Source organism: Eumetopias jubatus, unplaced genomic scaffold (genome assembly GCF_037043125.1).
Source record: "Eumetopias jubatus isolate StellerSeaLion01/CBP00866 unplaced genomic scaffold, mEumJub1_p1.0 scaffold_13, whole genome shotgun sequence".
In the NCBI taxonomy this organism is placed as follows: domain Eukaryota; kingdom Metazoa; phylum Chordata; class Mammalia; order Carnivora; family Otariidae; genus Eumetopias; species Eumetopias jubatus.
Window position 1 is genome coordinate 62,600,095 of NW_028274819.1, and position 13,422 is coordinate 62,613,516.

General features: G+C 37.6%; 1 non-coding gene across 1 annotated transcript; it reads right to left on the reverse strand.

Annotated features, from left to right (window-relative positions):
* Window positions 1-12,814: 12,814 nt before the first annotated feature.
* Window positions 12,815-12,964, reverse strand: LOC114218836 (U12 minor spliceosomal RNA). The gene has a single exon (XR_003611256.1). It is a non-coding gene; the product is annotated as a U12 minor spliceosomal RNA (small nuclear RNA).
* Between the last annotated feature and the right edge of the window lie 458 nt (window positions 12,965-13,422).

Consider the following 13,422-nt stretch of genomic DNA (forward strand, 5'->3'; position numbering starts at 1 on the left):
GCATGCACTCAGAGTTAGCCCATCATCTGCTAACTATTATCAGAGAGGAAATTATTGTATTTGTACAGTTGAACAGAATGTTTGAATAATATTGTGATACTCAGAAGTTGAGACATAGAGAAGGGAAGAGATATTTAAAGGTATCAGAAGACTGTGAAAGTTATGCAAGTTACATGGAATGACAAGAAAAATCTAGCTCTAAGCTACAATGATTGCCAAAAGTTTAATGTCTTTTATTCATACTTACTTGAGGTTTCAATATTCTATTACAAGAAATTACAACAATCAATGTTTTGAGGTCTGTAATGAGTAAATGCAATATTTAATGTTATAGTTTCAACAATCAAAAGTCTTGTAAAACCATAGTAGTAAACGTAAATATAAACTATTTAGGAAATGTACTTTCACTTTTAGTAGAATAGCACTAAATTCAGCAAGTAGAATCATTAATATTATTGGATATTGGATAAGACTTTAAATTAATCATAAGGATCAACACTACATTTATAAGTTGCTGACTTTTAAATGAGTTAGAGGCCTGGTATGTTAGGTGGAATTAAAACTCAAATTGATTCCATCAATCTCAAATATTGAAAATAAAACCTTATGTTTATGAGACTTAAGGTTGTGAAGCTGCAATATAAATCTTTTATTAAAAGTCTATAAATATACACAATGATGATAAAGTCTGTTTTAACAATCCTCACATTTAATACTATACATATATGCTAAATATAGTCAAGGCTTAGTGTATACTTTTTGCTTGCTCTGTGAATATCCCTTGATTTATACCTTTTAGTTTCCTAGGATATTTTTTAACTGTATCTACCCATGTTTCTAAACCTTCATTTTTCTTTCCACTTTTCTTTGCCTATTCATTTCTTTTCTTTTTAAAGATTTTATTTATTTGTCAGAGAGAGAGAGCTCAAGTAGGGGGAGTGGCAGGCAGAAGGAAAAGTAGGCTCCCTGCTGAGCAAGTAGCCCAATTCAGGACTGGATCCCAGGACCCCAGGATCATGACCTGAGCCGAAGGCAGATGCTTAGCTGACTGAGCCACCCAGGCATCCCTGCCTGTTCATTTTTGATATCTGTCTTATTTTAGGATTTACCATATTTAAAAATTTACTTCATACTTACTACCTTTTTTAAAAAAGCAAGTAATTAAAAATTATTTAAAAATAAAAGTGTTACAATCAATATTTCAGTATGGTTTAGATAATACAAATGTTCTACAAATATCTCCGGTACTTAAAAGGGAAAAATTTTCTTCCATAAAATTTTAGTGACCTAGGTCCTCCTGAAGAAAGATACACAAATAGATAAACTATCAAGCATTCTTTGATAGTTGTTCTTTCAGTGAAATTTTACAGAAAGTACGATGTTGAATTTTCTCTTTCTTTCTTTCTCTTTCTTTCTTTCTTTCTTTCTTTCTTTCTTTCTTTCTTTCTTTCTTTCTTTCTTTAGTGCTATTAAGCAAACAACAATATTAAGACTTCTATACCTAGGAAGATAAATCGTCAATACCTGTTTATTCTAGACCTAGACTAGACCTAGGTACACTATTTTAAATAAGAAATGGGAAAAGTTTCAAAATCATCTCAGAGATGATGGCAAATGATTTTTATTTGGACATTATCATGTAAGAAAATGCGACCATTTAATAAGGTGTTTATAATAGCCTTGACCACAATTCTATCAATTTATTCAGAGTCCCTGAAAATGCCATCACAGTTCATATTGTATTTATGCTGAGAGTCTCCTACTTGCTCGCTCTTCTTCAGGCAAAACTAAGCACCTACGGTGAACAGCTCAGTCCTTTCTTCTGGCCCCCCACTCTGCCAACCACAACCTGGCTCTACCCCACTTTCTTCTATCCACCTTTATCCCCAGCTCTTTAAACAGAAAAAAGAGCTGAGCAAACCAGATTTTTAAATTTTCCAGCTGTTAGAATCTAGTCTGTAAAAGTGTAGGAAAGCCCTTTCTGTTCTCTGAGCCTTAGTTTTCTCATCCTTATATTGAGAAGGTAGGTTCTGCTGAGAGGCTTTTCCAAATTCATCATTCTCCATGGCCTGGTTAATGTCACAGATAGCACCCTGACCCCCTGAAATTTTCTTCTGCTGCCCTTTCCACTGGACAGTGATGTTATCCAGCCGAGGCACTTCCTATAGTGTCTCCTGGAGAGATTTTCTAACACGATTTGCAGACAATACACAAGGCATTGTTCTCCCTTGAGTATTGTTTGGTGGGCAAATTTCACTCCATCACACTGGTATTTCCTACACAGTGCAGAATCAACATGATACTCTGAACTTTAGATGTGAGTATGAACAATCAAAATATACTGCTTTCTAAGAAAAGAAGCACCCTGAGTCTGTGCTTTGATTCCTTGAGCTTAATGTCCTTCAGAAAAGCTTACCCTACATCAAAATGCTAACAACAGTTTTCTCTAGGAAGGGAAGAAGAAAAGTCATGGATGACCCTTTTCTTTTATTCTCTATTACATGTACTAGCCTATATTTTAGTCCACACTGACTACATTTCTTTTATAAATATACAAATTCTATTTTTTTAAAGTTAAATTTCCCATGCAATCAGCAAAAAAAAATGCTTTTTGCAGGAAGGTAGTATTTGTGTTTCAATATTATCCATAATAATGATACAACTTATTTTTATTTCTCTTCAACAGTTACTATGAAATAGCATTAACAACAGTTATACCTAAAATATGTTTAGATCTATTAATTTTATCAAAGAATTTTTGCATCTCACCTCTCATTCTATCTTCACAAAATTTCTTCTTGGTGGTTAGATTCATTATTATTATGGATATACTAGAAATTTGAAGAAAAGATAAAAAGAGACCAAAGAGCACTACTACTACGATATAGTCCTATATTAAGCAACCAATTCAAAATAAGGAATGATAACACAGTGGTTATATAAAGACAATCAAATGCATCTTAAGTCACTTTAGTTCTATCATGGCTTGTGACTACTTGGATTTTATATTTCTGTTTAAATTCTTTGAATGGTAAAGATGTTGCAAGTGTCTGAAACCTATTACAAAGAAATAAACACAGAGAGAGTACTAAAATTTCTGGAACATATTTGAAACTGGGATTTGTTGTGAATTTCTGCCAGACTCTCATTCTCTCTCTCTCTTTCATTCTCTCTGAATATTATATATGAAACATATAGTTATATATAAATGCATAGTATATGATATATGTAAATGCATAAGTATATATATAAACAAAACATCAAAAATGAATAAAAAGCATTTTCTTATCAACTATAAGCAGAGGCAGATTGATATTATCTAGTGATACTGGCTACTGATCATGCATATTAGAGAAGATCAATTTTGATGTACTCACTGACAAATTTGCAGAAGTCAGGGACTAAAAACAGACAATGTAATTTATTACTATGCTAGTAATATGTAGGTGTAAGTTTTTTCCTTTTTTAAAAAAATACTAATTTCTGGGGTGCCTGGGTGGCTCAGTCTGCCTTTGGCTCAGGTCATGATCCCAGGGTCCTGGGATGAAGCCAGCATTTGGCTTCCTACTCAGCGGGGAGTCTGCTTCTCCCACTCCCTCTGCGCCTACCCCTTCCCAGCTTGTGCTCACACGCATGCTCTCTCTCTCAATAAATAAAATCTTTAAAAAAAAACAAAATAAAAATAAAAAATATTATTTAAAAGTACAATTCAATTTTCCCTTTATAATGTTTCATTTATTTATACTTGTGAAATTATATTATATATTAATATTTCAATAAAAGGAAATTTTCACTATGTTTCTTTTCTGTCCATTATCATTATTTACTTCATTACATGGTTACCCCTAAAAATAAATGTGTTAAAAAGTTATCTACCTTGGATCTTAAATATGCCAGGTACAGTGCCACAACAGATGTTTTCTGAATAACATATCTTGGTATTTTTGGTGTTAGCACTCAGAGGGAAATACTATGCTCAATAAGGAAGAACAAACAACCATCAAGGAAATATCTGCAAACTGCAGTGCCAGGTCATTGCTTAATCTACTCAGCATCTTGAGGAAGTTGCAGTTCCATCTCTTGGTCCCCGATCTAAATCCAATATAATGGATTTCAATGCATTTTAAAGTCAAATAAGTAACCTTTCTCTGCCTTATTTCAATATCATGCCCTATGAGGTATCTTATCTTCATTAAATCATTCTGTTTTTATAATTGCCTGAATAACTCAATCCTGTGTTAATGCCAATGTGAAGAGTCCTGTGTTTCCCTCTTATACTATTTTTGGGGTATTCAGGCACCTTTTTCCAAGTTAATATAATTTCTAAGTTAGCCATGTGTACCCCTGTATCAGGTTATATGGGAATTAAAGATCAACTGGCAGCTAATGCCCACATTTGAGAGAAAAATAATAATAAATAAAATTGTACTTCTGAATAATACTTCCATCTTAACAATACTTTAAAAAAATAAGTTTTGCTTCTTTTTTTAAACATTTTATTTTATTTTATTTTTAAGATTTTATGTATTTATTCATGAGAGACAGAGAGAGAGAGAGAGAGAGACAGAGGGAGAAGCAGGCTCCCAAGGAGCAGGGAGCCGGATGCAGGACTCAATCCCAGGACTCTGGGATCATGACCTGAGCCGAAGGCAGATGTTTAACCATCTGAGCCACCCAGGCGCCCCAAGTTTTGCTTCTTATCTGAAGAATACATTTGTTCAATCCCTTCCTGGTATTAAATAGCTAAAAGCAAACAGAAAAACACAAACAATTGTCAGTGACTAAAGATTTATCTGGATATAACACAGATTATTTTAGTTAAACTAACACCTGACGCTTTGAAAGTGTCAATCTTAAAGTTTTTCAGTTACCTACACTAATGATAAGGTCAGCCATCAGACTAATCCAAATAGACAAATCTTATCAATTTAATTTATATGGGGCACCTGAGTGGCTCAGTCAGTTAAGTGGCCGACTCTTGATTTCAGCTCAGATCATGATGATCTCAGGGTCCTGGGATAGTCCCACGTCAGAATCTGTACTCAATGGAGAGTCCGCTTGAGAATTCACTCTCTCCCTCCCTCACTTTGCCCCTTCCCCTGCTGTGCTCTCTCTCTAAAATAAATAAATAAATCTTTTAAAAATGAATAAATAAGTACAATTTATATGATCAACATACAGTTTTGAAAGTATGTTTTAAGATAGATAAATTTCATAGTCTATATATTTGCTTTATATTTAATAAAGAGGACAATTATGGAACCCAGTAATAAATAGCTCATCAAAATATACAAATTTTCCTTGAGTCTAGAACAATAAATGATCACATCATCAGAATCTATCTGAGCACAAAGCTCAGTTCAGAAAGTTTTTATAAATCAAAACCCAGCCTCCTTTCAAAAAGTTTTAGGGACTCTCTTAGTCAGCTTTGGATTCTACAATAAAATACCAGAGACTGGGTGGCTTAAACAAGAGACATTTGTTTCTCACAGTTCTGGAGTCTGGAAGTCCAAAATCTAGGTGCTAACAGATATGATTCCTGGTAAGGGAAAACTTCTGGGCTTACAGATGTCACCTTCTCCCTGTGTGCTAACATGGTGAAGAAAGTGAGAGAGAGAGGCTCTCTTCCTTTTCTTATAAAGAAACTAATCCCATCATGGGAGCTCCATCTTCATTTTCTCATTATTGGCCCTCATAAACCTTCCAAATGCTCCATCCAAATACCACCAGATAGGGAATTAGGACTTCAACATACAAATTTTGGGAGGATGCAAACATAAAGTCCATAACTGGGTATTTTGAAATCCAGAAGCAATCTGGTTTGGTTTATCTATATCTATTTTCCCCTAAAAATTAAACTGGATGCACAGAATCCAGTGAAAGATAAAGGAGATTTATTTCAATGTCACAGTTATGTTTCACCAACAGACATTAGATTCACCTCACTCTGGTATGTAACAGTTTCCTGGGAGCTGCCTCTGCTCTGAAAACAAAAGGTATAAATACACATATACAATTATAATAGTTACACATTCATCACTGACCTCTTCTAAGCTCATCCCTGCTATTCCTAGATGAATCATGGAAGTTCTTATGTGTGAAGAAACTTGCTCAAAGTCAAGGGGCAAGACCATAGCAACCCCCCAGATAGATACCTGATAGATATAGCAAACCCCCAGATAGATATCTCTAGTACTGTTTTATTGCCTCAAATTTCTAATACTCACTTCAAAGTCAAGGGGCAAGACCATAGCAAACCCCCAGATAGATATCTCTAGTACTGTTTTATTGCCTCAAATTTCTAATACTCACTTCAAACCAAGGAGGCTAGCCAAGTTAGCTCCTACAGAACTTCTGCCCCTGAGCCAACAACACTCCTCTGTATACATCTGCTTTGCCTGTACTAGAGAATGAGTTTCCAGATTTAGATGAATGCATGTAGGAGCTGGCTTCTGCTTAATGCAACAGATCATGTGCTACGGCTTTTTCATTTTGAGGATATTGTTGACACATCATCGATTACATAAAGTATGTTGCCATAGATTCTCTCAGTTATCTGAATTTTCCTCCCAGTGATTTCTTAAACAATTATATACCAAGGCTAAGAGATATCCTGAGGAAGAGGGAGAAACAAAAAAGGAAGGAAGGAAGGAAGGAAGGAAGGAAGGAAGGAAGGAAGGAAGGAAGGAAGGAAGGAAGGAAGGAAGGAAGGAAGGAAGGAAAGGAAGGAAGGAAAGAAGGGAGGACAGAAAGACAGAAAGAAAGGTGGGCAGACAGTTTCTCTTCTGCTGTCCAGCTGGCTGCTCCCTTGAAGGTCTATTCAATAAACTTATTATCTCCTTCAAAAAAAAAAGAAGAAGAAGAAGAAGGGGAAGGGAGGAAGAGAGGGAGGGAGGAGAGAGAAAGAAGAAAGAGAGAGAGAGAGAGAGAGAGAAAGAAAGAAAGAAAGAAAGAAAGAAAGAAAGAAAGAAAGAAAGAAAGAAAGAAAGAAAGAAAGAAAGAAAGAAAGAAAGAAAGAAAAAGAAACCTAATAACTACTAGCAAAGAAACATTAGTTTCCTAAAGTTAGAAGACATTTTTCAATAGATTTTAGTCCATTTAACTTCCCAAGAACTCTGCAAGGAAGGTATTATTCCCACATTACAAATAAGGAAACTAAAGGTCAAAGATACAGAACAACCTGTCCATGGTCAGATAGTCAAAAAAACAGTCTGGACTCAGTTAAGTTAATATGAAAAGCCATTATCAACCCTTATATGACATTAACTCAAAAGTATCCCTTTTCATTTTGAGTATATGTGAAGGCCAACCCCAATGGATGTTGAGACCTGTAGGTAACAGAGCACTGACCAAATCAACACTCAGCTGGGAGCTGCCTCAGCCCCACCACCTTCCCACTGCAGCTCCTGAGTAAGGGAATGGTTAAGGTTGCAACTTTTGAGATCAGAAATGTTGATTAGCTCTGCACTCCACATCCCCTAGCTTCCCACTTTCCTAAAGGCCATTTAGTTCTGGGAATAAACCTCACTGTCAGCAAGATGCAATACCTGTTCTCTCTCATATTTTGCCTGAGCAGCACACTGGTCAGTATTGGGTACCAAGCAAAGCAGTCACATAGGGCTCCATGCCCAGAGGATCCTGCATTTGGGTTTAATGCTCTGCAGTTACTGTCTTGAAATTCTTTTTTTCTTTTTTTTTAAGATTTTATTTATTTATTTGACAGAGACACAGCGAGAGAGGGAACACAAGCAGGGGGAGTGGGAGAGGGAGAAGCAGGCTTCCCGCGGAGCAGGGAGCCCGATGTGGGGCTCGATCCCAGCACCCTGGGATCATGACCTGAGCCGAAGGCAGATGCTTAACAACTAAGCACCCAGGCGCCCCCTGTCTTGAAATTCTTAGTAAGTTAACTTTGAATTTGTGTTTTGAAAATGAATTCCAATAGGACAATGGAAAATGCTCTGAGGACTTGTAGACTTGGCTCAAGGGCATGCCTTCCCTGGCAGCCTACCTACCTTCTACCTACCTCCCTTGACATGGATTTCCCAGTCCCTGCTTCTGTTACCTGACATTTTATGTCCCATTCGACCTGCCCTCCTCCATGCCACCCAGCAACCACTGTTGCTCTGCACCCCTGGCATGGGCATGGGCATGGGTATAGGGAGAATCAAGGTTAGATAATGTGAGCCTAGGAGAGTCTCAGGCTGGGACATGGCAGCATCCTTCCCTACCTTCAGCTAACCACACAGTTTAAAGGATGACCCTCGGCCCATCCCTCAGCCAGGTGTATATTCCAGGGCAAAGGCTGCAATCACTTGTCCATGGCCCATTCCCATGGGTAAAGGGTCAACAGATACATGGGAAGAGGAGATGCCTGGATCTACTTCTCACTCTGACTGGGAATGGCTGGTTGGGAGGGGGAATCTGCCAGCTGGTGGGTCACACATACAAGCTGATTTGCAGGGTGGAGTCTAGGAGCCTATGAAGGTCTGCACATGCCCCAGGAGTATCCCTTGCCTGAAGGAGTGTGACATTAAAAGCAAATAAAACATACCATGACAGGTTGAGAAAGAGTCCCCAGAAGAAAGGAAAAATTTTATATTTTTGAACAAAGGTCAGTTCTCAGATTTTCAATTTGCACTGGGCACTGTAAATTACGTAGCCAGCTCTGACACTGGCATAAAGTGATTGGACTTCTCTGACTATAAAGCAAATCAGTGAGCATATGTGAGCCTGTTTGGTATCTTCTGCTTCTTGCTGAAATCCTGAGAAAATATCTAACTCTTCTGTAGCCTTATAGCACATTTGCTTTCAACTATATAACAAATGGGTTTTGTATATTAAAAAATTATCTCCTATATTATACTTCGGGTTCTTAAAATAGCTACACTTTTTTTAATTTTATATTATTATGTTATCTTAATCACCCTACATTACATCATTAGTTTTTGATGTAGTGTTCCATGATTCATTGTTTGCATATAACACCCAGTGCTCCATTCAATACGTGCCCCCTTTAATACCCATCACCAGGCTAACCCATCCCCCCATCCCCTGTTCTCTAGAACCCTCAGTTTGTTTCTCAGAGTCTATAGTCTCTCATGGTGCACCGCCCCCTCTGACCTCCCCCCCTTCATTTTTCCCTTCCTACTATCTTCTCTCTCTCCTTTTTTTTTTTTTTTAACATATAATGCATTATTTGTTTCAGAGGTACAGGTCTGTGATTCATCAGTCTAACACAATCCAGAGTGCTCACCATAGCATATACCCTCCTCAGTGTCTATCGTCCAGCCACCCCATCCCTCCCACCCCCCACCACTCCAGCACCCTCAGTTTGTTTCCTGAGATTAAGAATTCCTCATATCAGTGAGATCATATGATACATGACTTTGTCTGATTGACTTATTTCACTCAGCATAACACCTTCCAGTTCCATCCACATCATTGTAAATGGCAAGATCTCATTCCTTTTGATGGCTGCATAATATTCCATTGTATATATATAACACTTCTTCTTTATCCATTCATCTGTCAATGGACATCTTGGCTCCTTCTACAGTTTGGCTATTGTGGACATTGCTGCTATAAACATCGGGGTGCACGTACCCCTTCGGATCCCTACATTTTTATCATTGGGGTAAATACCCAGTAGTGCAATTGCTGGATCGTATGGTAGCTCTATTTTCAACTTTTTGAGGAACATACATACTGTTTTCCAGAGTGGTTGCACCAGCTTGCATTCCCACCAACTGTGTAGGAGGGTTCCCCTTTCTCCGCATCGCCACCAACATCTGTCTTTTCCTGACTTGTTAAATTAGCCATTCTGACTGGTGTGAGGTGGTATCTCATTGGGGTTTTGATTTGGATTTCCCTGATGCTGAGCGATGTTGAGCACTTTTTCATGTGTCTTTTGGCCATTTGGACAACTTCTTTGGAAAAATGTTCATGTCTTCTGCCCATTTCTTGATTGGATTATTTGTTCTTTGGGTGTTGAGTTCGATAAGTTCTTTATAGATTTTGGATACTAGCCCTTTATCTGATATGTCATTTGCGAATATCTTCTCCCATTCTTTCGGTTCTCTTTTGGTTTTGTTGACTGTTAACCTTTGCTGTGCAAAATCTTCTTATCTTCATGAATAATTCATTTCTGCCTTGCTTCCCTTGCCTTTGGTGATGTTTCTAGGAAGAAGTTGCTGTGGCTGAGGTCGAAGAGATTGTTGCCTGTGTTCTCCTCTAGGATTTTGATAGACTCCTGTCTCACATTTAGGTCTTTCATCCATTTTCAGTTTATTTTTGTGTGTGGTGTAAGGAAATGGTCCAGTTTCATTCTTCTGCATGTGGCTGTCCAATTTTCCCAAAACCATTTGTTGAAGAGACTGTCTTTGGACAGTCCAATGGAAATATTGGACATTCTTTCCTGCTCTGTTGAAGATTAGTGGACCACAGAGTTGAGGGTCCATTTCTGGGCTCTCTATTCTGTTCCATTGATCTGTGTCTGTTTTTGTGCAAGTACCATACTGTCTTGATGATGACAGCATTGTAATAGAGCTTGAAGTCCAGAATTGTGATGCCACCAGCTTTGCTTTTCTTTTTCAACATTCGTCTGGCTATTCGGGGTCCTTCCTGGTTCCCTACAAATTTTAGGATTATTTGTTCCATTTCTTTGAAAAAAGTGGATGGTATATTGATAGGGATTGCATTGAATGTGTAGATTGCTCTAGGTAGCATTGACATCTTCACAATATTTGTTCCTCCAATCCATGAGCATGGAATGTTTTTCCATTTCTTTGTGTCTTCCTCAATTTCTTTCATGAGTATTGTATAGTTTTCTGGGTACAGATTCTTTGCCTTTTTGGTAGATTTATTCCTAGGTATCTTATGGTTTTCGGTGCAATTGTAAATGGGATCGACTCCTTAATTTCTCTTTCTTCTGTCTTGTTGGTGGTGTATAAGAATGCCACTGATTTCTGTGCATTGATTTTATATCCTGCCACTTTACTGAATTCCTGTATGGATTCTAGCAGTTTGGGGGTGGTCTTTTGGGTTTTCCACATAAAGTATCACATCATCTGCAAAGAGTGAGAGTTTGACTTCTTCTTTGCCAATTCAGATGCCTTTGATTTCTTTTCGTTGTCTGATTGCTGTGGCTAGGACTTCTAGTACTATGTTGAATAGCAGTGCTGATAGTGGACATCCCTGCCGTGTTCCTGACCTTAGGGGGGAAGCTGTCATTTTTTTCCCCATTGAGAATGATATTCGCTGTGGGTTTTTCACAGATGGCTTTTATGATATTGAGGATGTACCCTCTATCCCTACACTATGAGTAGTTTTAATCAAGAAAGGATGCTGTTCTTTGTCAAATGCTATTTCTGCAGCTATTAAGAGGATCACATGGTTCTTGTTCTTTCTTTTATTGATGTATTCTATCATATTGATTGATTTGCAGATGTTAAACTGACTTGCAGCCCAGGAATAAATCCCACTTGGTCGTGGTGAATACTCCTTTTAATGTACTGTTGGATCCTATTGGCTAGTATTTTGGTGAGAATTGTTCCATCCATGTTCATCAGGGATATTGGTCTGTAATTCTCCTTTTTGATGGGGTCTTTGTCTGGTTTTGGGATCAAGGTAATGGTGGCCTCATAAAACAAGTTTGGAAGTTTTCCTTCCATTTCTATTTTTTTGGAACAGTTTCAGGAGAATAGGTATGAATTCTTCTTTAAATGTTTGGTAGCATTCCCCTGGGAAGCCATCTGGCCCTGGGCTTTTGTTTGTTGGGAGATTTTTGATGACTGCTTCAATTTCCTTAGTGGTTATAGGTCTGTTCAGGTTTTCTATTTCTTTCTGGTTCAGTTTTAGTAGTTTATACATCTCTAGGAATGCACCCATTTCTTCCAGATTATCTAATTTGCTGGCATAGAGTTGCTCATAATATGTTCTTATAATTGTTTGTATGTCTTTGGTGTTGGTTGTGATCTCTCCTCTTTCATTCATGATTTTATTTGTTTGGGTCATTTCTCTCTTCTTTTTGATAAGTCTGGCCAGGGGCTTATCAATATTATTAATTCTTTCAAAGAACCAACTCCTAGTTTAGTTGATCTGTTCTTTTGTTCTTTTGGTTTCTATTTCATTGATTTCTGCTCTGATCTTTATTATTTCTCTTCTCCTGCTGGGTTTAGGCTTTATTTGCTGTTCTTTCTCCAGCTCCTTTAGGTGTAGGGTTAGGTTGTGTATTTGAGACCTTTCTTGTTTCTTGAGAAAGGCTTGTATTGCTATATACTTTCCTCTTAGGACCGCCTTTGCTGCATCCCAAAGATTTTGAATAGTTGTGTTTTCATTTTCATTGGTTTCCATGAATTTTTTAAATTCTTCTTTAATTTCCTGGTTGACCCATTAATTCGTTAGTAGGATGCTCTTTAGCCTCCATGTATTTGAGTTATTTCCACTTTCCTCCTGTGATTGAGTTCTAGTTTCCAAGCACTGTGGTCTGAAAATATGCAGGGAATGATCCCAGTCTTTTGGTACTGGTTAAGACCTGGTTTGTGACCTAGGATGTGATCTATTCTGGAGAATGTTCCATGAGCACTAGGAAGAATGTGTATTCTGTTGCTTTGGGATGGAATGTTCTGAATATATCTGTGAAATCCATTTGGTCCAAAATGTCATTTAGTCTTTTTTTTTTAATGGAAGTGGCCAATGCCACCTCTCCCCAACGACCACAAGAATAATAGCTTACTTAGAAAAGAAAAAAATCCCTCCAAACTTGTTTGCCAACTTCCACCAGTCCATCTACTCTTTCAGTGTTAAAGAGGGGGGACGGGCAGATTGCAACTCCCAGGCATCCCACAAAGTAGGCGGGTCACCTTAGGGACAACCTTTACTTGTTCAAAAATTCATCTCACATTAGCAGTGAGGATTCGGGTGTCACCCCAAATCGTTATTTTCCTTACTCATAAGTTTAAGGCATTCATTTAGTCTTTATTTCCTTGTTGATCTTTTGCTTAGACGATCTGTCCATTTCTCTGAGGGGATGTTAAGTCCCCCACTATTATTGTATTTTTGTCGATGTGTTTCTTTGCTTTTGTTATTAATTGACTTATATAATTGGCTGCTCCCATGTTAGGGCCATAGAAATTTACAATTGTTAGATCTTGTTGGATAGACCCTTTAAGTAAGATATAGTGTCCTTCCTCATCTCTTATTATAGTCTTTGGTTTAAAATATAATTCGTCTGATATAAGGATTGCCACCCTAGCTTTCTTTTGGTGTCCATTAACATGGTAAATGGTTTTCCACCCCCTCACTTTCAATCTGAAGGTGTCTTTGGGTCTAAAATGAGTCTCTTGCAGACAGCAAATTGATGGGTCTTTTTTTTTTTAATCCAATCTGATATCCTGTGTCTTTTGATAGGGGCACTTAGCCCAT